At 41.4% G+C, this 27,840-nt stretch overlaps 1 protein-coding gene across 1 annotated transcript in view; it reads right to left on the bottom strand.

The window, feature by feature from the left end:
* The window catches only part of LOC128689965 (integrator complex subunit 8-like), an 80,555-nt gene extending 55,247 nt beyond the window's left edge, over positions 1 to 25,308 (bottom strand). Inside the window, exon 1 of the mRNA XM_070088708.1 lies at positions 25,056 to 25,308. The gene's annotated coding sequence lies outside the window, so the exon portion shown is untranslated. The remainder of the gene's footprint in view (positions 1 to 25,055) is intronic.
* Between the last annotated feature and the right edge of the window lie 2,532 nt (positions 25,309 to 27,840).

Genomic DNA, 27,840 nt, shown 5'->3' on the forward strand with positions numbered 1-27,840 from the left:
GTTTAGTTAACTTACAATCCTCATCATTAACCCTTTGACTGTTTCAGGCCCCTCTCTGAAACTGTCATTCTATGTCGCCAAATATTCAAAAAAAAAAAATTATTTTTTTCTTATGAAAATGTTAAGATTATTTTTCTGAGTGTTTTAGTCCAAAAAAAAAATTTTGCCATCGGTACTTACCGAGATATAGAGCCGTGAAGTTTGCAGAAAATGAGCCGCGTATGGCAACAGCGGCGACTGCCGCTCACCCGGTAAACTTTAGTTTACTTGTAATTGAAGGTTTTTTGTTTTTTTCACTATTTTATTTTTTCACATAACTTATGTGGCCTATGAGACCAAAGTAAGGTGCAATGTATATATATACACTCATTGTATACAACACAATAAGCACACAAACATAATTATCAATATATTGTTTACAAAACTTGTTTACAAAAACAAATAATCCTCATCATCATCATCATCCTCCTCCTCCTCCTCCTCCTCCTCCTCCTCCTCCTTCTCCTCCTCCTTCTCCTCCTCCTCCTTCTCCTCCTCCTTCTCCTCCTCCTCCTCCTCCTCCTTCTCCTCCTCCTCCTCCTTCTCCTCCTCCTTCTCCTCCTCCTTCTCCTCCTCCTCCTCCTCCTCATTCTACTTCTCCTCCTCCTTCTCCTTCTAGTCCTCCTCCTCCTCCTCCTCCTTCTCCTCCTCCTCCTCCTCCTCCTCCTACTCCTCCTTCTCCTCCTCCTCCTCCTCCTCCTCCTTCTCCTCCTTCTCCTCCTCCTCCTCCTCCTCCTCCTCCTCCTCCTCCTCCTCCTTCTCCTCCTCCTCGACTTAAGAAATCGTAATGACACGATTGCAAATAAACCATACCCCCGGCCGGGATTGAACCCGCGGTCATAGAGTCTCAAAACTCCAGCCCGTCGCGCTAACCACTAGACCAGCTAGCCACAATAAGATTCATCCAACTAGGTATATTTCTACACCATAGGAAGGTTAGCACAGGCACCTCTGTGACCACAAATGCAAGTTTTTACAGACGAATCTCCAGCTAGCGTGGCCGTGACGAACTCTAGCTCAAGTCCCTTCACTGCCGTCAACATGACTTAAGAAATCGTAATGACACGATTGCAAATAAACCATACCCCCGGCCGGGATTGAACCCGCGGTCATAGAGTCTCAAAACTCCAGCCCATCGCGCTAACCACTAGACCAGCTAGCCACAATAAGATTCATCCAACTAGGTATATTTCTACACCATAGGAAGGTTAGCACAGGCACCTCTGTGACCACAAATGCAAGTTTTTACAGACGAATCTCCAGCTAGCGTGGCCGTGACGAACTCTAGCTCAAGTCCCTTCACTGCCGTCAACATGACTTAAGAAATCGTAATGACACGATTGCAAATAAACCATACCCCCGGCCGGGATTGAACCCGCGGTCATAGAGTCTCAAAACTCCAGCCCGTCGCGCTAACCACTAGACCAGCTAGCCACAATAAGATTCATCCAACTAGGTATATTTCTACACCATAGGAAGGTGTAGAAATATACCTATCGAAATGTCGTCATTTCATTCAACGTGCTTGGCACGTGAGACAACTAAGAAATCGCACTACGCTAACTGAAGATATGCTTGCATGACATTAACCTCTATCTAATGCTCCAGTGATAAAGTCTATACCTGACTGAACTATCTAACTTCTTTATTCAGTAGTGACGGCTATTTGAACTCTGTATCATGGCGCAGTATATTTCCCTCCTCCTCCTCCTCCTTCTCCTCCTCCTCCTTCTCCTCCTCCTCCTTCTCCTCCTCCTCCTCCTCCTCCTCCTCCTCCTCCTCCAACTTCTCCTCCTCCTTCTCCTCCTCCTCCTTCTCCTCCTCCTTCTCCTCCTCCTCCTCCTCCTTCTCCTCCTCCTTCTCCTCCTCCTTGTCTTGTGTGTGAGTGTGTGGCTTATAATTGTTTTGAGTCAGAAGTCGGCAGCTGTCAAAGTGACATATTGTCTCATTAGTCACTCCCCCTCCCGCCTGTCAAAACAATGGGGTCGGATGCTGCTTCCCCTCCTCCATTCTATCTAATTATCTTTCTCCCTCATTCTATATCCTTCAATCTGTCTCTCTTTCTGTCTGCCTATCTCTGTCTCACAGGTACACATAAATACAAGTATACATAGTGTAAATTACCTAGGATAACCCAAGAAATCCAGACAAAGTGCTATACTCTGCTTGAAGATGTGAGTAAACGTGATGACACAGTCTTGTGGCTCTCTCTGAGACAGAGAGCAAGATGGACAGACAGGGAGCTTGACAGACAGACAAATAGACAGACAGAAATGTTTGTGTACCAGCAAAAACAAAGGGAGGGCGATGGTCATATAATATTTCCTTAGCTCTACCCTCGTTTACACTCATCAAAGTCAGCTCTTATCAGATGTTATCTCCCCTTATCTTGTCACTGTCATGGGGTGGACTTTTTTTTTTCTTGCTTCAAAGGAGCAATATTATTACATCTTCTTCCTCCTCCTCCTCCTCCTCTTCCTCTTCCTCCTCCTCCTCCTCTTCTCCTCCTCCTCCTCCTCTTCCTCCCCTCCTCCTCCTCCTCTTCCTCCCCTCCTCCTCCTCTTCCTCCCCTCCTCCTCCTCTTCCTCCCCTCCTCCCCCTCCTCCTCCTCCATTGCTTTTGGTCTCAAACTCCTCCAAATCATGAAATTGATCTTCACTGACACTTCCATCTGTGTTAGAGCATCACTTGGGAAGAGAAGAGTCCCAGATTTGCTGGGGAATCACATATTTCTTACCGCTAGACATGCTGAAAAAGGACAACTGAAATGGCATTCCCACAATGCACCACTGGCTCCCCGATTTTTTTTATATGGTGCACACTGACCATGGAGACCCATTCTCTCACATGTGGGCCTACCAGCTTTCTCCTGCTTGATTTGAAGCTGCTATAATTTATGCGTATAAATACGTCAGAAACATTGGCTCGTAAGACGTATTTATACGTCGGAAACAGTCAAAGGGTTAAAGTATGCTGGGTGCCTCCAACCAGCCTACTTTAATACTGAAAATAATACCTGACCCTGTTAGCTGTTTTAGAGAGTCAAAAATTTACACCCATCAACAGTTCTATTATTTATAATTCTTGATATGAAGCCAAGAACTCAATTAGCTTTATTGTAAATGCTTATGTACTGTTGTGTTCCCTTTAACCATTTTTGCGGTACGTGCCATAGCACTATGACTTTGAGTTCAGGATCCATGTCGTACAACTACATGATGAGCTCAGCTCACTCAGGTAAGCTGTGAACAGTAAACTTTGGCCTAGATATCAGAGAATGGGTCTATGCGGTGAGTGTGCACCACAAAAAAAAAAAATCCTGCTGTACGCAGTGCATGATGGGAAAAACAAAACTGTGACTGTGTGTATGATTTAAAACAGAGACTTTGCAGTGTACTTTTGGATGACTTTTATGGTTTTATTCTGGACCTTGAAAGGGTTAAATCCTGGATCTTTTTTTGCACTCAATTTGACTAAAATCTACATTAATAAAAATAATAATAACAATATTTATTTCTACACGTACATGTACAAGATATACAGGCCAAGCTGACATCAATAATATACTAATACATGTATATAGAAATCCCCTTGTTATGCAGAGGATTTCGAGCAAATTAGGTAAATTTTTTTCTCAAGAATGCAACCCACATTAGTCAACTAGCACCCGGATACCTATTTTACTGATGGGTGAACAGGGATAGTAGATGTCTTAAGGAAACACATCTTAATGTTTCCACCCATACCAGGGATCAACCCTCAGACCTCAGTGTGTGAATTGAGTGTGCTAGCTGTAAGTATACCACAGTTATTTCCTTTTCCTTAAACTCATTTGCACTGAACAGCATCTGCCACTTCTTCAAATATGTGTGGTGTGCCACAGGTCCAACACTGAACCTGTGGCACATTACTAATAATGGGTCTCCATTCCAATTTCTTGGCTGCTTATTGGTCAGCCATGCTTCAACCAAGGAGATAATTGTTACTCCTATTCCATGTGCAGATACTTTCTTAATTGGTCTCCTGTGGTGAACTTTGCCAAAGGCTTTACAAAGCCCATAAACACAATATTGTATTCTTTATCTTGGTCTACTGCTCTGAATACCTTTGTAAAAAAGTTTATTAAATTAATAAGCCACAAACATCCCTTTGTAAAATTGGGCAGAGATTCACTGATAAAATTATTTCTATCAAGATAGTTTCGAATTACATCAGCAATTACTGATTCCATAAACTTTCCCACAATTGAGGTTAGACTGACTGATCTATAATTTGAAGTTAAAGGTCTATCATCCAAATTATAAATGGGTGTCACATCTGCCAGTTTCTATTTATCCAGTAAGATACCTGTTTGTGGTGATAAGTTGAAGAGATTAGCTAATGGACAGCTAAGCAAAAGCAACAATTTATTTGTTTATTTTTATTTATTAATTTGAACATGATACAGAGAAGTACAAGGAATGCAATTTTTAAAGTGCAGCATGCGAAAGCCCCTTGTATGCAGAGCATTATGGGCAGGCTTAAAATTAACTTAAAATTAACTAAGCAATGATATATTCAGTGGTACAAAAATTATTGTAAAACAGATAACAATTTAGTACAAATGAGTATTACAAAGAAAGGTCATATGGTCATTTACTGTGTTGCTGTGTAATCAGTAGAATGGAGTATTCTGTTAGGTAATGAAGTTAAATAGTAACAAAATTTGATTGGGTCAAAGGTTGACATTTATGAGATACAATAATGAGATACATATTCTTTCTTTCAACACACCGGCCGTATCCCACCAAGGCAGGGTGGCCCAAAAGGAAAAACGAAAGTCTCTCCTTTTACATTTAGTAATATATACAGAAGGGGTTACTAGCCCCATGCCCCTGGCATTTTAGTTGCCTCTTACAACACGCATGGCTTACGGAGGAAGAATTCTGTTCCACTTCCCCATGGAGATAAGAGGAAATAAACAAGAACAAGAACTAGAAAGAAAATGGCAGAAAACCCAGAGGGGTGTGTATATATATGCTTGTACATGTGTGTATAGTGTGACCTAAGTGTAAGTAGAAGTAGCAAGACGTACCTGTAATCTTGCATATTTATGAGACAGACAAAAGACACCAGCAATCCTACCATCATGTAAAACAATTACAGGCTTTCGTTTCACACTCACTTGGCAGGACGGTAGTACCCCCCTGGATGGTTGCTGTCTACCAACCTACTACCTATATATGAGAAACAATTTATAAGATACAATTACAGTGGACCCCCGATTAACGATATTTTTTCATTCCAGAAGTATGTTCAGGTGCCAGTACTGACCGAATTTGTTCCCATAAGGAATATTGTGAAGTAGATTAGTCCATTTCATACCCCCAAACATACACGTACAAACGCACTTACATAATTGGTCGCATTGGGAGGTGATCGTTAAGCGGGGGTCCACTGTATTCAGTATTTATTTAGTTGTGGGTGAGTAAGTGATTTTTGAGAAGAGACTTGAATTTATAAACAGACAGTGTTTCTTTTATATCCACAGGTAATGAATTCCAGATTTTAGGGCCTTTTATGTGCATTGAGTTTTTGCATAGTGTGAGATGGACACGAGGAACATCAAAGAGTGATCTGTGCCTTGTGTTATGGTCATGTGTTCTGTTAAGGTTGGTAAGGAGATGTTTGAGGGGAGGGTTTATGTCAGAGTTAAGTGTTCTATGTATGTAGTAGGTGCAGTAATAAGTATGGATGTTTTGTATTGTGAGTAGGTTTAGTTTTGAATATTGGTGGAGTGTGTTGTCTGTAGCGGGAATTTGTTATCATTCTGACTGCAGCCTTTTGTTGGGTGATTAGTGGTCTGAGATGGTTTATTGTTGTTGAGCCCAATGCACAAATTCTATAGGTGAGATAGGGGTAAATAAGTGAGTGATATAGGGCCAGGAGGGCTGATTGTGGAACATAGTACCGTATCTTCGATAGTATGCCTACGGTCTTGGAATTTTTTTTGGAAATCTGTTGTATATGTGTTTGAAATTTGAGTCTATTTTCAAGGTGGATTCCTAAGAATTTTCCCTCTGTGAGTTTCGTGATAGGTGATCCATTTATCATTATGTTCAGAGACACATCTGTAGCTCTGTTACCAAACTGAATGTAGTAGGTTTTGTCAATGTTTAGAGTAAGTATGTTGGTCCTCATCCAGGTTGATATTTTCTGTAATTCGGTATTTACAGTATTGGCTAGCATGACTGGGGTAGGGTGAGAGTAGACGTATGTAGTGTCATCTGCAAATAGTGTGGGTTTGAGTAGTTGTGATGCATTTGGTAGGTCATTTATGTATATGAGAAAGAGAAGAGGGCCTAGGACACTTCCCTGTGGGACACCAACTGTAATTGGCTGTGTGGAAGAGTTTGCCCCACTTGTGTACACATATTGGCTTCTGTTGCTGAGGTATGACTTTAGGAAGTTGAGGGAGTGCCCTTTTATGCCATAGTGCGACAATTTTACGTGGAGCAAGTCGTGGTCAACTGTATCGAAAGCTTTACGTAAGTCAATGAAGATCCCCAGTGGGACTTCTTTTCTCTCTATTGCTGTATAAATATATTCTAGCATGACTCACGAAATCGAAATGACACGATTGCATGGGGATAATAGCATCATTAGAATTTTTATTAGCCCTGAACCCAAATTGACAGGGGTTGAGTATGTTGTGGGAGATGAGGTAGGAATAGATACGCTTATGGATTAATTTTTCAAAGATTTTAGAGAGAGGGTGTAAGTTGGATATTGGCCTATAGTTATTCAAGTCTGTGTGGTCTCCTCCTTTATGGATAGGGGTGACCCTTGCTATTTTGAGAGCTGTAGGAAAGGTAGAGGATTCAATGGATTTGTTAAAGAGTGTTGCAATGATTGGTGATAGCACCTGTGACATTTTTTTGTATATAATGGGTGATAAGGTATTTAAATCTCCTGTTGTGTTTTTTAGTTTATTGATAATAAGGGAGACTTCAGTTGGGTTAGTCGGAGCTAGGAACAGTGTGTTCAGGTAGTTGCCAGTGAGGTAGTCACTGGGTGAGGTATCTGAGCTTGGGATTTTATTGGCAAGGTTTTTTCCTATAGTGGAGAAGAAATCATTGAGTCTGTTTGCTGTTTCAGTAGGTGGGAATTGGGGTTCATCTGGTTTTGTTAATTCAATTTCGCTATTTCGTGTTATCTTTTTTGTTCCTAGTATTTCTGATACGGTTTTCCAGGTCTATTTTATGTCACCTCGTAAGTTGGATAATCTGTTCTCATAATACAATTTTTTAGCCCTTCTTATTAGGCTGGTTAGGACTGACGAGTAACGTTTTGTTTGGTCACTGGTTATGTGGCCCATTCTGTACTGTTTTTCATATAGGTGCTTTGTATTTATGGACTTGAGGATACTGGGTGTTAGCCAGGGACTGTTCAGTCTCTTCGCAGTCATCTGTTTAGTTTTTTTAGGGCAGTGCTTGTTATAGAGGTATTGGGTCTTTTTAAGAAAATTATTAATACATTCATCAATATCTGTATAGATTTCTAGCTCAGTGTGCCAGTCAATGTTTGTCACTGCTGCTGTGAAGTTATTGATAGCTACCTCACTGTGAAGTCTGAAAGTGACTTTAGTAGTGTCTAGGGGTAATTTGCCAAGGTTTGTTTTGAGGAAGGTAGGGTAATGGTTTGTGGTATTATCTGTGGTTATGCCTGATCTTAAGGGGGATATGGTGTTGGTCCAGATGTGGTCTAGTAGGGAAACACTAGTCTCTGTAACTCTTGTAGGTTTTGTTACTGCTGGTAGCAACATGCAGTTACTCATAGTGTTTGTGAATTCAGTAACATGTGAGTCTTGGTCTTGCAGGAGATTTATATTGAAGTCACCTGAGAGTAGTAAGTGATCTTTGTTCATGCGTGCATCAGTTATCATACTTCCTAGGTTTTCACTAAAATGGCTAATGTTTGACTGTGGTACTCTGTAGATGTTTATCACTGCGAGAGGTTTTTGTAGGTATTTGGATTTGAATTTAGCTATTATATATTCCCCATGTTCATCCCTTGTGCAAGTATTATTGATACATTCTAGTTGGTCTGAGTAGTATACAGCTGTGCCACCCCCTTGTTGATCTGGCCTACAGTTGTGTATGGCTGTGTAATCAGGAATGGCATAGACATCTGTAGTATCAGGCTTTAGCCAGGTTTCAGTGAGAGTAATGATGGACATACTGGCATGCAGGGAATTTAGTAATGCTATGAGGTCATCGTAATGTTTGCTTAAAGATCTGATATTGTAGTTCAAGACAGTTTTGTTGTTGTTGGCTCTGAGAAGTGCCTTTGATTGTTCTGCTGTGTAATAATTACAGTTACGGTTTGATTCATTTAAGTCATTAGATAAGAGGTTGGTATCAGGATCAATACTAGTTATCATAAGATTTATAGTGAATCTATGATAGAATTAAGTATAAGACAAAGTAAATATTCTAAATCTATAAAATAGCACCTGAATTATTTTAACAAATGTAAAAAAAAATGAGCTAAGGTAGCTCTTTAAAGCTAAAATAAATGAGGCAATATAAAAGGGACTAAAATAATTTGTGGTGAACAAAAAAGTGGTAATCAAATAAATGAATATAATGGCAAAATAATGAGCTTATTACACTTTAGCACCTGAGAATAGCACCTTGATTATTTTAACAATTGTGAATATATGAACTAAGGTTGTTATATAAAGCTAAAATAAAAGAGAAAAAATATAAGGGACTAAATTAAGTAATGGTAAACAAAGTTAAAATGACAGATAGTCACTATGATATAATATTGATTTGGGAGTAAGATCTGATTTGTTATATATAATAAGTTGAGCAATATATTGTACTATAAAAAGTAAAAAAAATAATATGAGGTAGTTGGTACTAGTTAGCAAAAGATAGTTAAGGGCCTTGAACAACTGTATAATTGAAATATACACTAATTGCACACACAATATAGTCACTAAGATATGAAAGTAATCTTAGAGTAGGATTTGCCTTATAGCATAAAGTTTGAGCAGTTAATATCACTATAGGAATATTTTTTGTGGTAGGTGGTACTAGCTAGTAAGGGATGGTAAAGGAATTGCACAGTAGTGTAGTAGGAACATACATTAGTTAGTTATTTGTAGTTAGGGAGAAAAGGGGAAAATTTGGTAAGATTATTAGAGAAATTAAACAGGGCTTAAGTAGGAAAGAAAAAGGTAATACAGATAGTATTAATAAAGAGTAGGTATCCTATTAACAAATAATAATTTGTGAATAGGGAATCTGGGAAAAAAACACAAAAGGGGTCACACAAAGAACTGTGTGGGACACATAGACTAATGAGGTAGTAAAATACTATCTTGGAAGTGATAGTACAGGGATTAGTTCAATAATTACATAGTAACATACACTAACGTAGTAAGAAATTGGTCACTAATATCAGTCAGAATCTGTAATGTTTACATCATGAAGGAAGATTGCTAGTTCATTTTCATTTGTAATGTAGTAAACACGGCCTAGATTTGTTTTTCTTACTAGAATTTGTCCATCATGTACAAAGCACTGGTGAATTTTATCATTATTCTCATGTTCCAGTTTTCTCACTCTGTACAGGAGGTTCTGTCATTTTCTTGTGAGACTCATTTATGTATATATCTTTTTTTGCTTTAACAGATGAAATTATTAGATCTTTTTTCCTGTCTTGTGTGTGAAATCCAAGCATAACACTTTTTCTACTTTGGCTCCCTAATAACTGCGATTCTTTTATTTCCGACACTGGTACATTAACCTGTAGGTGGTCACGTATGATCTGGAGAGTTGTATCTTTGCAGTTGGGATGGTTTAGTTTGCTGGGAAAGAGTGGAGTGTTAATTACTACTGCATCAGATAATTTGTCTTGCTCCGTCTTGTCATCTCGGCATTTTCAGTCTTCGTGTTTAGGGAAGTTATTTGGTCTGACTGGCTATGACTGATTGGAGGGTCTTGCCAAAATCAGTTGTGCCAGATGATGTTAGCTGTTGTTCAAGGTTGTTGATCTTGTTCTCAAGGCGAAGTAGTTTAGATTCATGGTTTGATATTGTTGCACGAAGAGACATATTTTCAGCACAAAGATTCAGGTTATCCGTCGTTAGGGTGGTGATGTAGTTCTTTAGAATGTCAGGATCATTAGTCATACCTGGGAGCATATCAGATGGGTTAAATCCTATGAAACTAGTAGAGGTAGAGAGGGAGTCAGTCACGGTCGGTGTTGTTGTTGTAGCGTCAGCTTGGTTGGGTGTTGAGGGTGAGTCGGCCATGTTTGTTGTTGGTGATGCGTCGCTCTGGGTTGTAAGGGAGGTGGATGATGCACCGGCGTCCTGCTGGGTCGTCCTATGAAATAATCGATTTCTAGGTGCTGCTTTGCTGGTCTTAGTGCTGTTTCTTCTATTAGTTGGTCTCACAGTAGTACAGGAGTTGCTGTTGTTAGATGAAGAAACTAAGATAGTTAAGAGCTTGGAGTGGTAGTCGTCTGGCAGCGGAGTTGTGCTTGGAGATGGAGGGGCAGTCTTCACTTCAATCCATAGTTTTTCAGTTTGTAGGTATCACTGTTGATTGTCTTGGGTCATGCTGGGTTCTACATATGTTAGTGCAGTTAAGAGTGCAATTAGGCCATCATAGAAGCATTGGTGGGCTCTGCAGGTGAGAAAAATAACAGAGCTTGCTGCCTCTGCTGCTGCAACAGCAGATATATTTACCACCAAACAGTAAAAATAACAATATGAGTGAAATATGTTTAAATGCTTTCAGGGGTTCCGTGGCCTGGTCACAGACTGGGCGACGAGGGCATTGACCCCCGAAACCCTCTCCAGGTATACTCCAGGTATACAGACCCCGTGAAGAAGATTTACCTGGATTTACCTTGAGAGAGTTCCGGGGTTCAATGCCCCCACAACCCGGTCTGTGACCTGGCCTCATGGTGGATCAGGGCCTGATCAACCAGGCTATTACTGCTGGCCGCACGCAATCCAATGTAGAAACCACAGCCCGGCTGGTCAGGTACTGACTTTAAGTGCCTGTCCAGTGCCTGCTTGAAGACAGCCAGGGGTCTATCGGTAATCCCCCATATGTATGCTGGGAGGCAGTTGAACAGTCTTGGGTCCCTAACACTTACTGTGTTGTCTCTTATCGTGCTAGTGACACCCCTGCTTTTCATTGGGGGAATGTTGCATCGTCTGCCGAGTCTTTTGCTTTCATAGGGAGTGATTTTCGTGTGCAGGTTTGGTACTAATCCCTCTAGGATTTTCCAAGTGTATATAATCATGTATCTCTCCTGCCTGCATTCTAGGGAGTACAAGTTGAGGAACTCCAAGCGTTCCCAGTAACTGAGGTGTTTTATCTCAGTTCATCAGGATGCAGCGATATATTCATATTTGAACCACAATTAATTGGTATTATGGTAGCGGAGTTCAATGATACATCTTCGGAGGCTTCTTACTTTATTGTTAAGTCGTGGTGGGTACACAGGCTTGTGTGTTGTGCCCATAGCCAGGGAGGGCCATCCCACGAGAGGAGAGAGCTACTAGGCCTTGTGTCTTCCTGCTAGGCCGCTGTGTGTGGGACCAGCTTCCCACAGACCTGGAGCAGGCCCAGAGGGCAGCACCTTAGTGGCGCGAAATATGAACTAAGCTGGCAGACAGCATAGGCTGTCTGTGCAGACAGTACAGGCTGTCTACATACGCTCAGCCACCTACCATGTGGTCGCCCCGACCATGTCTGGCGGTAAAAAAAACTCTGTCTCTCTCTCGTAGGAACAGGGCACAGAGCACAAAATAAAAACATATACATATGGACATGGAAAAACAAACTTCCTACAGGGAGGGAAGAAAAAAACATGTGGGGTGTGCTAAACATCATGGTCATAGGCAGTGAGTGTCGAAGGGCATCACTGCACGCCTTCCTGTGTCTGGACAAATACTGCAACACAGGAGACATCGCTGCAGCTGAGCTGTGACGTAACAGGGTACGGTCTCCTCTGGAACGGTGAAGCAGTCATCGTAGGAGTCGCTGCAGGTTTCACTCAACCTGGGGCATGACATGCTGGTGCCCTTGAGTGAGACGTCGTCAAAACTCGGCAACTGGGCAGGACTTCTGGCAAGCGACTCAGGAGGACACTTCTCGACTGGTACTGTCGCTGGGCTGTCACTGCCGGCGAGCGTGGAGCTAGTTGTGGAGCGAGTCATGGCAGAGACGACTGGGCGAAACATCTGGAAGTCGTAACATCATACACCAAACTGCAGTGAGCGAGATAGCAGCCAAAGTGACATCATCTTTGCGTAGGCTGCTCACTGAAGCTTATGACACGAGGCTGACACAGCACCTGCCGACAGGGCTAACTGCGGCTTGACGAGTGTCATTCTCTTGGCAGTTGGAGTTATAGCAGAAGTTAGTCTAAGCGTCTCCAGACTTGTTTCTCTACATATAACTGCACTCTGAAGGTCTGGAGGTGAAGTGAAACAAATCTCGATGGGAATCGTAGCAGGTACGATTCTGCAGAACATCTATGAGCGACGAGCATAAGAGCTTTCTGTACAAGGGGGCTCGGGCTCAGAGCTGACTGATATCAGCTGTCAAATGCGCTGGTCACACCGGGTAACTAACACAATGGTGTTACACAAGGGTCTGACCACAGACCTCACTGGACACACAGAAAACTTTATACACACCTGCGGTACATGCGGTACAATATGGCTTAACTAGCAAATGATGCTTTTCTGTGCACAAAATTAACACTAAGCCATACACTAACATGTGAGAACACTGACTGAGAGGAACTAATTAACACACGACATATATCTTCTCTCAATCTTCTCGACAATACTGAAATAATTACTAGAAACACTCGATGTGACATGTGTGATGTCAGGCGTGATGTCGCGAGGTGACGTCAGCAGACATCTCGAGGTGACGTCAGGCAGACATCGTGACATCATGAAGTCGGGCAGCAGCATTGGTGACGTCAATGTGATGCGGGCAGCAGACCACAGCATGAGGCCTGGGACATCTGGCTTGGTAACCCACGTGGCTTGTAGATCCACGTGACATCGCCCACACCCCACGTGGTGTCGGGATCCACGTGGTGTCGTGATCTACGTGGCATGCTGATCCACATGGCCTGCTGATCCACGTGGCTTGCTGATCCACGTGGCTTGCTGATCCACGTGGCTTGCTGATCCATGTGGCTTGCTGATCCGCATGGCCTGCTGATCCATGTGGCTTGCTGATCGACATGGCTTGCTGATCGACGTGGCATGCTGATCCACGTGGCTTGCTGATTCACGTGGCTTGCTGATCCCCATGGTATGCTGATCCACATGGCTTGCAGATCTACGTGGCTTGCTGATCCACGTGGCTTGCTGATCCACGTGGCATGCTGATCCACGTGGCTTGCTGATCCACATGGCTTGCTGATCTACGTGGCATGCTGATCCACGTAGCTTCGAGTGGCCTCGGGCACTCGGATACACAGCTCTGGCAATGAATTCACATGAAAAACAGCAGAAAAACACAGTAGAGGGAGTGAGTAGTGGTGAGTGTATGGTAGTGTGGTGGTGAGGAGCACGGGTGAGTGTATGGCGAGGGAGCAACTGGCCACTTCCTCCTCTCAAACCCACAACACGGCGAAACACACACTGGATGCAGAAATCACCACAAAACTCACCTGTGGCTTGCTGAAACAGCTGTGCTGAGCTGAACAACAACAGCAACATCCAAGTGATGCTGAACACGTGACTTGAGAAACAGTGTGGGATGCTGTAGCGTGGGGTCACTGGGACGCCACTTACAATTCTCGAAGAAATTCGGCAAATTTCGGCTGGATCCTGCTTGTACCTGTGTCTGGATGCTCAAACGTGCAGACACGACATCAGGATAACTCGTTGAGAGACGGATGCTTCTTGTATAGGGTGATAAAGTGAAGATGACTTCATCCCTTCCTCTCTCCGGGCAAACAACTGCTGTGACCACTGCTTCCCACCAATGTGAACCAGCAATTAATTGGTATTACTGGTAGCGGGGTGTATGAATGATACACGTCTTCGGAGGCTTCTTACTTTATTTGCAAAGTCGTGGTGGGTACACAGGCTTGTGTGTTGTGCCCATAGCCAGGGAGGGCCATCCCATGAGAGCTACTAGGGCTTCTGTCTTGCTGTCTGGTCGCTGAGTGAGTGTGAGAGAGTGTGGGTGGAACCAGCTTCCCACAGACCTGGAGCAGGCCCAGAGGGCAGCACCTTAGTGGCGTGAAATATGAACTAAGCTGGCAGACAGCGTAGGCTGTCTGTGCAGACAGTACAGGCTGTCTGTGCAGACAGTACAGGCTGTCTACAATATAAGTGACAATCATGCAAGTAATGTATTAATTTTTGTATTGCTTTCCTTGTTAATAAAAGCCAAGGAAACGCAACTGTTAAATGAAAATTGGTTTCATGGATATGAAACCAATTTTCATGTAGCAAAAGAACCCCAATTAAAGTAAGTTACGGTGTTCGTCTTTACTGAACTATTCTAGATTAATTTACACACAAATTACTATATAAACAATTATTATTATTCATGAGACCACTAAACCCGTAGGAGGCAGCGGCAGCAACAGCAGCGACCTCCAAGCTCCGTACTTTTCTCCAACTATCAGAGCCACCAATGCTCCTATGATGACCTAGTTACAAGCAAAACTGCACTACCCAACGTAGCACCCAGAATGACCCAAGATTACTAACAGTGAAACCTACAAATCGAAAATAATAGAGATCAAAGGAAGATTGCCCTCAAACCCAAAGCAACACCCCGCTGCCAACCGAACAACGTAACCCTAAGCTTTGTATAACTACAACTTCTTCTTAAATACAACAATTCCTGTAGTATTATGAGGTGCAATTTCAGAGGAAACAGCACCAAGGCCAGCAAGAAAACACCAAAAAATCAACTATTCAACAAGTGTAGCCAGGAGGACGCCGGCCCAGCAACCACCGCTCAAAGCCACACCACAACAATAACAACAAACATGGCTGCCCCCAGCCCATCCACCCCTCTCTTCCCTGGATACAACCTACCAAGTAGTCTCTCAGGTATGACCAACGATCCAGATACCCTAAAGTCATGCATCTCCACCTTAGTTATTGAAAATATGAATCTTCGAGAGACGCTAACAAAACAAGACACCAGGATGACACAACTCGAGAACAAAATCCTCAGTCTTGAACAAAAGTTATCAACACCAGGAATGACTAACTATGGCAAGACCATCCAAACAGTCATAGATAGCCTTGCAGAACAAATAATATCTCTTAATACAAAGGTTGAAGAAGCAGTAAAAGAAAGGAAGAACAACTTAGATAACCAGTGGAACAGTCTACCTAGTTGGGTTATTGAGGCTGGGACTTTGGGTAGTTTCAAATCTAGGTTGGATAAGTACATGAGTGGGAGGGGTTGGATTTGAGTGGGACTTTCACATCAGAGCTTATTTCTTGGGTGGCATTGAAAATTGGGTTGGGCAAATGTTTTGTTAGTGGGATGAATTGTAAAGGACCTGCCTAGTATGGGCCAGCAGGCCTCCTGCAGCGTTCCTCCTTTCTTATGTTCTCATGTTGTGTTCACCCTGAGCAGTTCAGACATTGAGGACATCACTTACGAGTGGCCCCTTGGAGCTAGCGATCACGTGGTTCTGAGTTTTGATAATATAGTGGAGTTACAAGTGGAGAAGGTAACAAGAATTGAATGGGAAAAGCCAAACTACAAAAGGGGGGACTACACAGGTATGAGGAACTTCCTGCAGGAGGTTCAGTGGGACAGAGACCTGGTAGGAAAATTAGTAAACGAGATGATGGAATATGTAGCAACAAAGTGCAAGGAGGCAGAGGAAAGGTTTGTTCCCAAGGGAAAGAGAAATAACAGGAAGACCAAAGCTAGTCCATGGTTTACCCGAAGGTGTAGGGAGGCAAAAACTAAGCGCACCAGAAAATGGAAGAGGTACAGGAGGCAAAAGACCCAGGAAAATAAGGAGATTAGTAGGAGAGCCAGAAACGAGTATGCACAGATAAGGAGGGAGGCCCAGCGACAGTACGAAAACGACATAGCATCGAAAGTCAAGTCTGACCCGAAACTGCTGTATAGCCACATTAGGAGGAAGACAACAGTCAAAGACCAGGCCAGCAGGCCTCCTGCAGTGTTCCTCCTTTCTTATGTTTTTATGTTAACCAGTTCAGTGACTTTGCTCTCCAAGAAGATAAAACTGAGCAAGATAAACTATCGGATGCAGTAATAGTTAACAGTCCACTTTTTCTCAGTGATATGAACCAAACGAACAGTAAAGAAATTACTATCCAGATCATAACATAAAGGACCAAACAAAAGTTACAGTACCAGAGTCAGAAATAAAGGAAGCCAGGTTACTAGGATCCCATGGTAGAAAAAGTGTTATGCTTAGATTCCACTCACATGACAGGAAAAAAGACTTAATAATTGCATCTATTAAAGTAAAGAAAGAGGTATACACAAACGAGTGTCTTACCAAAAAACGTCAGAACCTCCTGCATAGAGTCAGAAAACTTAAGCGGGAGAATAATGACACAATACACCAATGCTTCACACGGGATGGGAAAATTCTAGTTAGGAAAACAAATGTAGGTCAACTGTACACAATCACGAACGAGAATGATCTATCACGGTTTCTCAGGGATACTAATCTTACAGAGAATAACTAAACAATTTAATTTTTTTATTATCACACTGGCCGATTCCCACCAAGGCAGGGTGGCCCGAAAAAGAAAAACTTTCACCATCATTCACTCCATCACTGTCTTGCCAGAAGGGTGCTTTACACTACAGTTTCTAAACTGCAACATTAACACCCCTCCTTCAGAGTGCAGGCACTGTACTTCCCATCTCCAGGACTCAAGTCCGGCCTGCCGGTTTCCCTGAACCCCTTCATAAATGTTACTTTGCTCACACTCCAACAGCACGTCAAGTATTAAAAACCATTCGTCTCCATTCACTCCTATCAAACACGCTCACGCATGCCTGCTGGAAGTCCAAGCCCCTTGCACACAAAACCTCCTTTACCCCCTCCCTCTAACCTTTCCTAGGCCGACCCCTACCCCGCCTTCCTTCCACTACAGACTGATACACTCTTGAAGTCATTCTGTTTCGCTCCATTCTCTCTACATGTCTGAACCACCTCAACAACCCTTCCTCAGCCCTCTGGACAACAGTTTTGGTAATCCCGCACCTCCTCCTAACTTCCAAACTACGAATTCTCTGCATTATATTCACACCACACATTGCCCTCAGACATGACATCTCCACTGCCTCCAGCCTTCTCCTCGCTGCAACATTCATCACCCATGCTTCACACACATAAAAGAGCTTTGGTAAAACTATACTCTCATACATTCCCCTCTTTGCCTCCAAGGACAAAGTTCTTTGTCTCAACATACTCCTAAGTGCACCACTCACCCTTTTTCCCTCATCAATTCTATGATTCACCTCATCTTTCACAGACCCATCAGCTGACATGTCCACTCCCAAATATCTGAATACATTCACCTCCTCCATACTCTCTCCCTCCAATCTGATATCCAATCTTTCATCACCTAATCTTTTTGTTATCCTCATAACCTTACTCTTTCCTGTATTCACTTTTAATTTTCTTCTTTTGCACACCCTACCAAATTCATCCACCAATCTCTGCAACTTCTCTTCAGAATCTCCCAAGAGCACAGTGTCATCAGCAAAGAGCAACTGTGACAACTCCCACTTTATGTGTGATTCTTTATCTTTTAACTCCACGCCTCTTGCCAAGACCCTCGCATTTACTTCTCTTACAACCCCATCTATAAATATATTAAACAACCACGGTGACATCACACATCCTTGTCTAAGGCCTACTTTTACTGGGAAATAATTTCCCTCTTTCCTACATACTCTAACTTGAGCCTCACTATCCTCGTAAAAACTCTTCACTGCTTTCAGTAACCTACCTCCTACACCATACACCTGCAACATCTGCCACATTGCCCCCCTATCCACCCTGTCATACGCCTTTTCCAAATCCATAAACGCCACAAAGACCTCTTTAGCCTTATCTAAATACTGTTCACTTATATGTTTCACTGTAAACACCTGGTCCACACACCCCCTACCTTTCCTAAAGCCTCCTTGTTCATCTGATATCCTATTCTCCGTCTTACTCTTAATTCTTTCAATAATAACTCTACCATACACTTTACCAGGTATACTCAACAGACTTATCCCCCTATAATTTTTGCATTCTCTTTTGTCCCCTTTGCCTTTATACAAAGGAACTATGCATGCTCTCTGCCAATCCCTAGGTACCTCACCCTCTTCCATACATTTATTAAATAATTACACCAACCACTCCAAAACTACATCCCCGCCTGTTTTTACATTTCTATCTTTATCCCATCAATCCCGGCTGCCTTACCCCCTTTCATTTTACCTACTGCCTCACGAACTTCCCCCACACTCACAACTGGCTCTTCCTCACTCCTACAAGATGTTATTCCTCCTTGCCCTATACACGAAATCACAGCTTCCCTATCTTCATCAACATTTAACAATTCCTCAAAATATTCCCTCCATCTTCCCAATACCTCTAACTCTCCATTTAATAGCTCTCCTCTCCTATTTTTTACTGACAAATCCATTTGTTCTCTAGGCTTCCTTAACTTGTTAATCTCACTCCAAAACTTTTTCTTATTTTCAACAAAATTTGTTGATAACATCTCACCCACTCTCTCATTTGCTCTCTTTTTACATTGCTTCACCACTCTCTTAACCTCTCTCTTTTTCTCCATATACTCTTCTCTCCTTGCATCACTTCTACTTTGTAAAATCTTCTTATATGCTAACTTTTTCTCCCTTACTACTCTCTTTACATCATCATTCCACCAATCGCTCCTCTTCCCTCCCGCACCCACTTTCCTGTAACCACAAACTTCTGCTGAACACTCTAACACTACATTTTTAAACCTACCCCATACCTCTTTGACCCCATTGCCTATGCTCTCATTAGCCCATCTATCCTCCAATAGCTGTTTATATCTTACCCTAACTGCCTCCTCTTTTAGTTTATAAACCTTCACCTCTCTCTTCCCTGATGCTTCTATTCTCCTTGTATCCCATCTACCTTTTACTCTCAGTGTAGCTACAACTAGAAAGTGATCTGATATATCTGTGGCCCCTCTATAAACATGTACATCCTGAAGTCTACCTAACAGTCTTTTATCTACCAATACATAATCCAACTACTGTCATTTCGCCCTCCATCATATCTTGTATACTTATTTATCCTCTTTTTCTTAAAATATGTATTACCTATAACTAAACCCCTTTCTATACAAAGTTCAATCAAAGGGATCCCATTATCATTTACACCTGGCACCCCAAACTTACCTACCACACCCTCTCTAAAAGTTTCTCCTACTTTAGCATTCAGATCCCCTACCACAATTACTCTCTCACTTGGTTCAAAGGCTCCTATACATTCACTTAACATCTCCCAAAATCTCTCTCTCTCCTCTAGATTCCTCTCTTCTCCAGGTGCATACATGCTTATTATGACCCACTTTTCGCATCCAACCTTTACTTTAATCCACATAATTCTTGAATTTACACATTCATATTCTCTTTTCTCCTTCCATAACTGATCCTTCAACATTACTGCTACCCCTTCCTTTGCTCTAACTCTCTCAGATACTCCAGATTTAATCCCATTTATTTCCCCCCACCGAAACTCCCCTACCCCCTTCAGCTTTGTTTCGCTTAGGGCCAGGACATCCAACTTCTTTTCATTCATAACATCAGCAATCATCTGTTTCTTGTCATCCGCACTACTTCCACACACATTCAAGCATCCCAGTTTTATAAAGTTTTTCTTCTTCTCTTTTTTAGTAAATGTCTACAGGAGAAGGGGTTACTAGCCCATTGCTCCCGGCATTTTAGTCGCCTCATACGACACGCATGGCTTACGGAGGAAAGATTCTTTTCCACTTCCCCATGGACAATAGAAGAAATAAAGAAGAACAAGAGCTATTTAGAAAAAAGAGAAAAACCTAGATGTATGTATATATATATGCATGTGCGTGTCTGTGAAGTGTGACCAAAGTGTAAGTAGGAGTAGCAAGATATCCCTGTTATCTAGCATGTTTATGAGACAGAAAAAGAAACCAGCAATCCTACCATCATGCAAAACAGTTACAGGTTTCTGTTTCACAGTCATCTGGCAGGACGGTAGTACTTCCCTGGGTGGTTGCTGTCTACCAACCTACTACCTATAAACAATGTCCAACCTAAAAGCCTACGTAGTGTAGTGTATGTTTTGCTCCATTATTGTTCAAATTTCATAGTACAATCTCTTAGTAATTAAATAACCAACTACCTCATTATGCAATTTTACTAGTAAGCATAAGTCACCTTATGTAATTTTCTTATTTACTATTGTTTGCTTAAATATTAGCTGAATTGATACTTTCTCTGTCCATATTACTACCTCATAATTTTTTTAAATACTATTAACTGATATTACTTACTAAAATTAATAATTAATTACCATTTTTACTATCAGTACAATTTACTCTTAACATTTTTGACATCATTTAATTACCAATGCTTGTCTAATTACCATAACCTGTTTTACTACCACATTTACTATCTTAGAGTACTCTTAAATACCTTGTACTGCCAAATAACCTCCAGTATAACTACCTGTGCAATATTGAATCCAAATAACTGTTCTTAAAATTTAATACTTGAAATAAACATTACTTTTTCACTTTTTTTTTTGCTAATTAATCTTTTTTTGTAATCATTATTACTTACTAAAATTTTATTAAACACCATATTTACTACCAGTCAATTTTACTTTTGTACATTAATCATTATTTTATACTTTTCATAACATTTTGTTGCCAAATTTTCAAGTTTGTATATTCAACTCCAACCTTTATATTATCCTTTGTACCTGTGTACCTGACTACCATCTTACTATCACATTATAACCAAGTCATTGCCATTGTTATTTTTTACTTATTATTCTTTTGGTACTTTAATTTGTGAATTTTATTTTGTCAATTTAAGTCTAGTTATACTCTTGTTCTTGTTAGCAACTTTTATCAGACCCTAGTGCAATTGCAAGTACCATTTTAATTTGTATTTTTATATTATAAGTTTATACCTAGTTGTACTTTAGCTCATTCTAGCTCAATACATAGACAACACCAAACTAACTATACCTAGTTGTACTTTAGCTCATTCTAGCACAACACATAGACAATATCAATTTCATTATGTTTATTAGTGACTATACTCTATATGACCAAAGTGCTTTAGCGGTATACCTATCCAAACCTTCCACCACTACAGAAATCAGTATTAGAACTCACCACATAATACAGGATATAAACAACCACTATTTAAACCTAAAAGATGAATGATCATGTTGACCCTGATCTAAACCTCCATAATCTAACACACAATCAAAACTTATTGGAAAGTAACTGCCTTTATTACACCGCATCACATGCCAGCACTATCCTGAACACTGCTCAAAGTCTATCAGTTCTTAACTACAACATCAGGTCCTTAAGCAAACACTATGATGACCTCCTGGCACTCCTTGAGTCACTAAAGACACCCTTCTCCTGCATTATTCTTACTGAGACCTGGCTTAAGCAGGACACAATTGATATCTACCCACTACCAGGATACACAGCAATCCACAACTGCAGACCATACCAAGTTGCGGGTGGTACTGCAATCTATTACTCTAACCAACTATCTTGTATTAGCACTAATTGCTTTAGTGATGAATATGGGGAATACATTTTTGCTAATTTTACTGTAAAAAACCTCAAGACGCCTATAACAATCAGTGCCATATACCGGATACCCTACACAAACATCTCAAACTTCAGTGAGAATCTAAAGTCACTAATAACAAACAGACAAATGAACAAGCACCACCTTCTCTTAGCTGGAGACTTCAATATCAACCTTGGCCTACCAGATGATCAGACTGTAACTGATTTCATCAACAATATGGACAACACACTTCTCATACCAACAATAACTAAACCAACCAGGCTGACTGAGACAAGTGCAACCATAATAGACCACATATGGACCAATATACTAGCCCCCTTTAAATCAGGGATAATCACAGACAGCACTACTGACCACTACCCTACCTTCCTCTTAACAAACATTAGTAAGCCACCACTTGAATACAACAAAGTTTCATTTAGACTCCATGACGAGGCCTCAATAAGGAATTTCACAGCAGACCTAGAGACTGTTGACTGGCTTACAGAATTCTCCAATGCCAATGGTATTGACAATTGGACAGACATTTTTCTTAACAAAATACTTAGACTATACAACAAACATTGTCCTATAAAAACGAAACAGATCACGAATAAACAGCTTGGTTGCCCATGGCTAACCAGCAGCATTCTGAAATCCATTGATAAGAAACACCAATATGAAAAGCAATATAGACAGGGCTTAATACACAAAGATATTCTTAAACAATACTCAACAGTTCTCACCAAATTAACAAAGAAAGCCAAACAACTGTACTACTCCAGCAGATTCACTGACACAAGAGGAGATATAAAAAAGACCTGGAAAACACTTTCCCAGATTCTGGGGACCCACAAACTGAAAAAAAACAAGAATATTGTTCTAACTAAACCTCATGAAACACCACTGCATCCCACTGACACAGCTAACAAGATAAACGGCTTCTTCTCAAAAACAGGATTTAATCTCGCCAGTAAAATCCCACGTACCAATGCCCGTGCCAGGCACTACCTAGATGGGAATTTCCCAAATTCCATCTATCTTCTACCAATTGAGCCCATGGAAGTCGCTGCGATCATAAAGTCACTTAAAAATAACTCGTGGAATCTGTCTCACTTCCCACCATTATTGTACAAGCGAGCAACCCATGTCCTTTCGCATGCTATTACATTATTTTTTAACAAGTCACTAGAAACTAGCACTTTCCCGACACTACTCGAGACAGCAAGGGTTACACCAATACATAAAGGTGGTGACCCTACAGACGTAAACAACTATAGGCCAATATCAAACTTACCATTGCTATCCAAAATCTTCGAGAAACTAGTGCACAGGAGACTACATGTATATTCATTTATAATGTCACAAAACATACTCAACCCCTGCCAATTTGGATTCAGGAAAAATAAAAGCACTAATGATGCAATTATAAAAATGCTAGACCTGCTTTACACAGTACTGGAAAATAAGGAATATCTGCTAGGAATTTTTATTGACCTAAGAAAAGCGTTTGACACAGTAGACCATGGCATCCTACTCCACAAACTTGACCACTATGGTACAAGAGGCCATGCGCTTGCATATTTTAAATCCTACCTTTCTAATAGGTATCAGTATGTCACCATTAAAGACACAGCCTCATCAATACGGCCACTTGATACTGGAGTTCCACAGGGAAGTGTCCTTGAACCCCTGCTCTACCTCATTTACATCAATGATCTTCCAAACATATCCCAACACCTGAAACCCATTCTATTTGCTGACGACACGATTTATGTCATCTCCCACCCTAATCTTGCCACCCTCAACACCATTGTTAATGAGGAGCTGCTCAAAATATCGACTTGGATGAGAGCCAATAAACTTACACTTAACACTGGCAAAACCTACTATACTATGTTTGGTAGCAGAGCAGGTGTTGCGCAACTTAACATTAAGATTGACAACACTCTAATTGCCAGACATAATGAGGGCAAATTCCTAGGCCTATACCTGGACAACAACCTAAATTTCAGCACCCATATCCAACACATAACAAAAAAAGTATCCAAAACGGTGGGGATCCTCTCCAAGATACGATACTACGTGCTGCAAACTGCCCTTCTCACACTATACCATTCACTTATATATCCATACCTCACCTATGCTATTTGTGCTTGGGGTTCAACTGCAGCAACACACCTAAAGCCAATAATAACCGAACAAAAGCCGCAGTAAGAATAATCACTAAATCCCATCCCTGGCAACACACCGCCCCCACTCTTCATAGATCTAAACTTACTCCCTGTTCAGAACATCCACACTTACCACTGTGCAATCTATATCTACAGGACCTTAAATTCCAATATTAACCTTGACCTAAAATGCTTTCTTGATAGTTGTGACAGGATCCACAGGCATAACACCAGACACAAACATCTCTATGACATTCCCCATGTTCGGCTAAACCTTTACAAAAATTCAATGTATTTCAAAGGACCTAAAATCTGGAACACCCTACCTGAAAACTCTAGAACTGCAGACACAATTATCACTTTCAAAACTACAGTTAGAAAACATCTTATCTCCCTGATCCACCCCGACAACTAACCACATGATAACCACCTGGTGGTTCACAATTACACTCACTCACCCACTGACTATAAACACAGAAACACCAATCTTAATCTTAAAATAATGAATCCTAACTAGTCATAAGTTTGCCTATGATACTCCAATATAGACACCTTGTATTGTGCCATTACAGAAGCATTCACATTGCTAAACTCACAAATTATGATGTAGTCACTTAGCCTTAATACCATAATCTGTAAGAATTAAGAATTAATCTAAGTCTGCTCGAAATGCCTAGCCATGCTAGGTGTCCTAGTGGCCCCCTCTGTAATTAGTATTTTATAACATGTAAACCACACAATACCCAAAACCTGTAAACCCCATATTGTAACCATTATAGAATAAACTTGAATTGAATTGAATTGAATTGGGACTGGAAGACATTCTGGTTCGATCCATGGAAGCAGAGGACAGATCCACTTCCTTTGATCAAGAGCATCTCATCAGCATCAAGGTACCTTCTCCGAGGGAAGGACAACTGTAAAAACCTAAGACGTGTGCCATGAATACAACCTTACTTACGTAGCCTTGACACAAACTTACTCTCCAGATGTGTAGCTCAGCTGAGGTCTTCCTCCTCTTTCCCCAGATGACTCCACTAACTGTTGTTAATTAAATCTTGGAAACCGTTAAGCTGTTTTTCTTGTTGTTGTTGAGGTTTCCAGGACCAGTAACAGCTTAAGCTGAGTCAAGCTTTGCTTTCCGGTGTCCGGTGGAAGAACCTCCGCCAAAAAGCGTCAGTTGAAGGTGGTGATGTTGTTGTTGTTGTTGGGTTTAAAGACTGTCAGGGTTGAAGAGCCGTGTTCTATATTCTTTCTTTCTATGTTGAGTTTATCAGGGCCATGGACAGCATAAGCCGTATCGAGCCCGACTTCTCGATGGTACGAGGAAAATTTGTTACCCAAGGCTGGGCGATGAAAGAAAAGGAACAAAAGTTCCTTTGAGATAGAAACTGGAAGTTTCCAAATAGACCCCCTTGCCAAGACCTAACAGAGAGGGACGCCAACACTCCCACCTGAGTTCAGTAACCGGCTTCCCACCAAAGACCGTTAAAGAATGTTCCGCAGGGAGAAAAAAAATGGAGCTGGCTAAAAGTTAGCTGATGAACTGGTGCCCCTCCTGTAGAGTGCCAGGCGGGCAAAATAGATGAGGACAAGCGTCCCAGAGAGAACGGTGGAAATTTGTCACTGATACACAGGCGAGAGAGAGGCGTCCACACCGGACGAAGCCTGGTGCAGAAGTTGAAGAGCCGTGTTCTTTCTTTCTTGGGTTTATCAGGGCCATTGACAATATAAGTCGTATCGAGCCTGCCTTCTCGATGGCACGAGAAAAAATTGTTTACATAAGAACATAAGAAAGGAGGATTACTGCAGCAGGCCTGTTGGCCCATACTAGGCAGGTCCTTTACAATCCATCCCACTAACAAAACATTTGCCCAACCCAATTTTCAATGCTACCCAAGAAATAAGCTCTGATAACTCTATCCACTCATTTGGAAGTCCCACTTAAATCCAACCGCTCTCACTCATATATTTATCCAACCTAAATTTGAAACTACCTAAAGTCCTAGCCTCAATAACCCAACTAGGTAGACTGTTCCACTCATCAACTACCCTATTTCCAAACCAATACTTTCCTATGTCCTTTCTAAATCTAAACTTGTTTAATTTAAATCCATTACTGCGGGTTCTCTCTTGGAGAGATATCCTCAAGACCTTATTAATATCCCCTTTATTAATACCCATCTTCCACTTATACACTTCTATCATGTCTCCCCTCATTCTTCGTCTAACAAGTGAATGTAATTTAAGAGTCTTCAATCTTTCTTCATAAGGAAGATTTCTAATGCTATGTATTACTTTAGTCTGAGGCGTCGTAAGGGGGGCGGGGGTGGCGGCCCGCCCCGAGTGATAAGGGGTGACACCATAGAGCCTCTAAAGAAGGTGACACTAATGACCAAAACCATGCTGCAGCAACCTAAGAGAAAAATTCTTTGTTTCTATATAGCCTATTATAGGATTACATAGTACAAATAGGCCTATATAGGGAAAATCGTTGATTTTGATGATGTAATAGATGATTTTGCAGGATTGAGGCAAGGAAATGAAATATCAGATTCTTTGAGATGTTACCTGTACTCAAGGTCAAATTGGAACTAGTGTTTTTTCTTTATTTTTCAATTTTTTTTTTTTATTGTTGAAGATGAATAATTGTAGGATCTATTGGCTGTACTCAAAGTGTTGTTTGAGTTTATATTTTCTTAATAATACTACGATTATTTATTTTATCATTAATAAAGTTCGATTTATGGCCTTTAAACATTATCATTGCTAAACATTAGTCACTGGTCATGTAGCAGTGATGTAACTGGAGTTTACTACCCCTATCCCCCCGCCCTTGGATTTCATAGGGGTGACACCAAAGATGCCACCCCGGGTGTGAAAATTTGTGTGGACTGCCTCCAAGTGAGTCGCCTACCCTGGCAAACTCTGTTGACACCGAGTTCTGAGGTGGGTACCTCAGCCTCACACGTGGCTTATAGGACAGATTTTCACAAATGATTGGTATTGCAAGAAACCTAGTCTACATGCATGTATAAAGGACTAACTTACTTGGTGTTGCAGCATATATCCTGATCTTCACTTCCCCAAGCTAGCCTTAGCCCCTTTGGACTCCCCCTCAGAAACCACGTGCAACCGGGAGCATTAATTCCTGCAATATTCAATCGTAATTAGTGTCCTGCCTGCACCTCAGAAATTCCTATATCCAAGAGGGTATGTATCCCCTAGTATAACTATGCAGACTCAGACACTAGCTTCAGACGGCTCTGAGACACTGGTACTTACTGGGCATGCTCTCTCTGTTGCACACCGAGCCCACAGTTAAAACTCACCCACGATCTCCCAAGACACTGGCCAGAACCTACGGGAAAAAGTGAAGATCTTGTCTTACTGTATGGGCTGATGGAGGAGGTCATCTATGGTACATCGAGGTGCCTCTACCAGATTTCCCCAGGTCTCAGATGTGAAGACACGTGGGGGCGCCGTCTGCTGATCACGGCACGTCTTGTCCAGTTGGTGTCTGTCGTAAGAAGAACGAGCTGGTCCCTCTTCCAGACCCTCGTCTCTTCGTTCAAACTAGGGCTGCCAGTTCTCCCTAGCTAACTTACTCTAGTGTTTGCCTACATTATCGGCCTATTACTACCTATGTTAAGGTCTTAGGTCTACACTATTATTATCTACAGATGCCTCAATAATCCTAATATTAATATACTATCAGTAAAACTACCTACTCCTTCCCTGAAGAGTAAATCTATAAATTAAATAAG

Source organism: Cherax quadricarinatus, chromosome 25, assembly GCF_038502225.1.
Source record: "Cherax quadricarinatus isolate ZL_2023a chromosome 25, ASM3850222v1, whole genome shotgun sequence".
Classification (NCBI taxonomy): Eukaryota; Metazoa; Arthropoda; class Malacostraca; order Decapoda; family Parastacidae; genus Cherax; species Cherax quadricarinatus.